The sequence below is a fragment of the Lycium barbarum genome, chromosome 6, assembly GCF_019175385.1.
Source record: "Lycium barbarum isolate Lr01 chromosome 6, ASM1917538v2, whole genome shotgun sequence".
Taxonomy (NCBI): domain Eukaryota; kingdom Viridiplantae; phylum Streptophyta; class Magnoliopsida; order Solanales; family Solanaceae; genus Lycium; species Lycium barbarum.
The window spans coordinates 53,615,669-53,621,668 of NC_083342.1; positions in this window are offsets into that span (position 1 = coordinate 53,615,669).

Genomic DNA, 6,000 nt, shown 5'->3' on the forward strand with positions numbered 1-6,000 from the left:
TCATATCATCATATGTATATATACCGTACCCGACCCTCTTGTGAGGGGCTCGGTGAACAATACAGTGAAACTGTGCACGATAACATACCCGGCCCGGGACTCGGTGAAAGATATATTGAGGCATGCACGAGCAGAGTAGTGAGAAACCATGTCACACCCTAACCTTACTAGGGTGTGATGGGCACCCGACCCCATATTCGGACCCGAGCAAACCCGCTGACTCTTATTACATACATAATCTATTTGGACTCTTAAATCAAACAGAGTAGTGCGAAACCATATGTACATAAATCAAGAATCGATAGATATGTACACTTACCGACATTTGAAGGATCACAAACACGTTTCAAGTCAATCCGAGTTAGTATGCAAAAGTTATGGACGTTTTAGTACAGAACCTTCTACGAACGTTTCAGAAGCCATTTTTTGGAAAATCAAAGCAACAATCACGTTAGGTACCTTTCGAATATCGTTATGGATCAAATCAAACAGAGCTTTTGGAACCATATGTACGTATCAAATATATCAAAGACTCAACGGAATAATCAAACGTGCTATCCTTTGAAAATCAAGACATTAGTCATCTCCAATATTCTCTCGAATGCCATTCAGAAACATATCAAATAGAACTTCGGACATCATAGATACGCATCAAAACCATATGAAATAGCTTATAGAACTCTTTTAAAAACATATCAAAAGTACATAGGAATCATAAACAGACTCGGAATCCAAGAATAGAGTAACCCCGAGGTGTATATCATACCTTATTTGGCTCTAGGACATGCCAAAAGAAAGAAATAAAGGGTAAGCCTTACATACCTGTCCCACGTCCTATTAGCTACGCTTATTTATCCAAGCTTGCTAGTCTACATTCAAGAAGATTTACATAATCATTAGATTCATTGTCATACACTTGCCTTAGCTTCTCAAATAAATTCACCTATGATCTGTCGAAATTTCGGCAGCATTTCCCCTGTAAATACACCATCCCCGAGAATCTAACTCGGCCAATTTATCGACAACAATCCGAGAATTCAACTCGGCCAAATTATCAACAATAATACCAACAATCATAATAACAACTTCAACAATCAATCCAAAATATATTCTAACATTAACAACCTTCGTTGCACAATTCAACGGCATTTCATTTATATTTAATTCAATCACATGTAATCAAGCCAATACCAATGATCTCACATTCAAGTACTTGCCAAGGACCTTACAAGCAAAATTCAAGAATACTTCAAACAATTCACATAATATTCAAAACAACCAAACCAACATACCACTTCACCCGTAACCTTCCAAATTCAACAAGAACAATAACAACATATTTTCTTTCCTTCCAAATTCATAAACTACACCAACAATCTATACATTAACAACTCCATTCTCATAATTATAAGAAACCACACTAATGTCAAATTAACTTTTTCAACACTCCCACAACAATTACAACTTCATTTCAAATCATCAAACCTTCATTGTTATTATGGAATCCACAACAACAACAATCAATACACTAAATAAAATTAATTCATCACTTCTACACAACACCACCTCCATTCGGCCACACCATACACATACATATTTCATGAATTTCATCCATTTCTACATACTACAACATTCATAAATCATCCATAACACATGTAAAAGAAGATTGAACATATAACTTTCTCCACACATCTCTTCACTCGGCTAGGGCTTATGAATTACACAAATAAAGGTTTTGCTTGCTCCAACAACTCCTTCATGTTAATGCGGACCTTCCATTTGGTGGAAATACTAGAAGAAAATAATTTTTCTTGATCAATTTTCCATGGCTCAATTTTGGGAGCCATGGCCGAATGCCCCTTCATCTCTCATTTATTTTTCTTTCTTGAGGTTTCTTGATTTGGAAGGATAATATGCCTTATTTTGTCCACCTCTCTCTATATATATATACTTGCTCCTACAAATAAAAATATGAACACATGGCCATGGGTGGGACCCACTCCCGTAAGCCACACGGCCACAAAGGTCCATTCAAGAACTTTCTTGAATTGTTGTGAAATTCCCGTTTTGCCCCTAGCCTTCCACAATATTACCATGAACCACTTTGTGAATTTTCCTTTTTACCCTTAGCCTTTCTCGATATTTCCATACTAATACACAACTTATACATTAAAATAATTTTGGAAAATAGTCTTGCCCTTAACTTACCACGACCATTTTGAAATACCCGAATGTATAAAATACGGGATATAACATCCTCCCCCCCTTTAGAAAATTCATCCTCGAATGTTTAACTGGCCTCATGGGGTGTTATAATACTTCGGGAGGGTCCCTCTTATAGTTATCCCTTTCTTCATGCTCATTCTTTATCTTTCGCCCTATTTCTTTTATAATCGAACTCCTCGGTCTTTACATGAGTCCTTATTCTGTGTCGTGGGGTTCCTAATCCACTGCGCCAACTTATTATCCTTGTCCTTCCCAGGTTATCTTTTCTCTGTTATTGTTTCGTCACAACACTTCAACAGAAGCCATGTCTTTGGTACGCAATCTTCACTTAACTATCCAATATGGCCACAGGCTGTTCCTTGCTCTCATTCTATCTATAGTATTGCAGTCCAGTTACTCTTATGGTAACTTATGATCCGAGTTCACTTATCTTCTTAGTACTTACACTCCCATATTTAACTAGAATACTGATAAGGGTATCCAATTCCGATGCCTTCTTTTTCGTCTTTCCATACTTCCGTCTTTTGTGACTAATAGTGTCTTGGACTCACAAGTTCATAGGAACGTCGAGATTCACTATGTCCTTTTATGAAGTCTTCCATGATACCTTACTCCTCGTCTTTCTTCCAATTCTGTGCATAATATATTGAAAACTTCTTATCATAAGTTTTCCTCTCATTTTCTGTCAATATCATCATTCTTGTCAACATTTCCATATCTTTCCATCCACTATTAGTCCTTTCACTCTTTTAGCTAACTTACTCATAATTCCTCTTAACAACACGTTTGCGTTGCAACTGTGCGTCCATATTTTTTGAGCGTCTCGCTACTTTTTCCCTTAGCATAGAATCCTTACAGTTTACACCCTCTCTATCCTCGCTCCTCGAACCTTTAACCATATTTATGATGTTATGACCGAGCGGTCTCCTATGTAAGTTCCTTGTATTTCATTCCATTCCCTCTAAGATCAAATCTCTCAGATCTCACATGAATTCTTATTCCATACCACTAACTTCCAAATCAGTAGTGTCGACTCATCATCCTTAACCCTTCTTGGGTTTTCTTCCATGCCACTTTTCTTCTTTTGCCATTTGTGGCATCGGCTCCGAAGTTCGTGAAATTTTTACTTTAAACTAGCAAATCCGTTCTATTCTTAAATTATTCTTTGGAAAGCCCTTCCATGTCTGAGGAAACCGTGTTAATCTAACTATACATTTATCCCTTTATATATTTTTCAAGGGCCGAAATCTCCTAACATCGTCACAAGGCTTAATCGTTCTTTCTCTTACTTCACATTCCTTGTCGTGGTCGCTATTCTTTTAGCCCCACACATTCCTCTTTTGTTTCATATTACCATACTTTATCCTTTCCACGTACCTACCTTTGAATCTTTTATCCAAATAGTCTCGTACTTTGTCGGTAATTTCTTTCGGGGCTTCACTCACTAAGGTTTCTTACCTTTCACCTTTTTCCGACATTTTAATCTCCTTGTCTTCCATTTACTCACACTCTTTCTTTTCCAAATATCATTGTATTAGAATTTCCAATCTTAAACTGTAGTAAAAATAATAGCAGCTTACCTTGTAACACTTGTATCATTTATTTTTGCTGTCACTCGGACTTCGGTACCCTTACTTGATTAATGCCTTCTTTACCGTAGCGCCGGTAGCTGGGACTCACATGTCCACCGATACAATCACCTATGAGATATCATACGCACTCATATATATAATTTCTATCAACTAGCCCACAAAATACATCGAAACGCTATTCAAGCCTATCCTAATTCCAGAGCTGGGATGCACTTTCTATCTCTTCACCAGTCTAGTCTGCCTCGTCCTACGCGACCTCTTATGGTCTCCAACCATCCCATATACACTAGTTTCCCTTAGGCTACTCTAACTTCTCATTTGTCTCTTAAGTCTAAATTTATAGAATTTCCTGCACACTTCCCAGGGGGGTCACCCATCCTAATATGTGATGACCCAACCCCGTAGGCCGTGACTGGTGCCCGATCTGGATACCCGTATACATACTCTTTAACTATATGTTCATTTCACAACAAATTCAATATGGATCATATAACGACTAAACCATGGTCTCAGAACTGTCACATAAATATTCATATAAATGCAACCCGACAAGGCTGCTACCACAACATGATAATATTTGCAAGCCGGCGAGGCTGCTACCATGATAGAATAAGCATACTGATAACACACACACAACTGATCACGTCTGAATACGACCTACACACATGTCCATAGACCTCTAAGCGTTTAACAGTAAAATATGACGGGACAGGGCCCCGTCGTACCCTTAAACAACATATGCATATATTTAGATCAAAGAGTCTATACCAAAGTCTGGGCTCCGGAACAACGTAACTCTCCAAGATAGCAGAAGGGAAATCTTAAGCTGTCGGATCACCAAAGCGAGTATCTGCACCTGCGGGCATGAAACGCAGCCCCCTGAAGAAAGGGGGTCAGTACGGAATAGGTACCGAGCATGTAAAGCATGAAATACAGTAAACGGGAGCATTGCTTTTAAAACATAACTCATGCACATCAATATCATATGTGTGATCCGGCCCCATTATGGGACTCGGTGAACATGGTCTCCACCCCGTCTCTGGCGCCATAACACAGCATACTCCAGAATATAATATAACTCCGTAACACAGCATAACTCCGTAACACAGCATAACATCGTAACACTGCATAACACCATAACACAGCATAACTCCAGAATATATATATATATATATATATATATATATATATATATATATATATATATATATATATATATATATATATATATATATATTGTACCTGGCCCTTTAATGAGGGACTCGGCGAACAATACAGTGAAAGTGTGTAGGATAACATACCCGGCCCGGGACTCGGTGAAAGATATATTGAGGTATGCACGAGCAGAGTAGTGAGAAACTATATGCAATTCAAAACATTTTTAAGGACTCAATAGGATAGTCAACACGAACCATCGTTCGCAATTTCAAATAATAGTCATACCATATACCTTTCGGATGTCCCTGTGGATCATATCAAAATGGAACTTTGAAATCATGTGTACATATCAATATATATAAAACAAAACATACGTTATGGTAATCAAGATCAATAGCCATCCTAGTGGCTCTAAGAATAGGAATTTCCTTTGGAATCGTATATATATATATATCGTATATTCATTTCACAACGATCATGCCAAAAAGAAAGAAGGGTTAGCTTCACATACCTTTAGCGCTTATTCGTCACACAATATGTATACGCTGCCCAATAATACTTCAACCTATATTAAGATGCCAACAACTACGTTTAAGTTACGGGGAGATTCAAAATGTATTCTAACGTTAGCAACTCCTTTCTAGATGTTTAGACGATGTTTTCTCTTGTATCCAAAACAACCACACACAACCAATCCAACATCAATAATTATGTGTTCAATACCAATCTGGACAGCCCACACAACATTCCAAACAGCCCACATTCATAACATGCAATAACGATTCACATACGGCTACGACATTCTCAAGTTACTTCTAATAGTTTGTAACCTTAACGTTTGCATGTAACAACTTATAACAGCCCATCCAACATACCATATGATGTATACTCTTAACTTATAATTAGTCTTTCCAACTTAATGAAAACACAAGTCCAAAACAGTCCCTAACCAACAACACATCCAAAACAGTCCCTAACCGACAACATAACAATGTTCGGAATTCTTGCAAACGTTTACGAACAT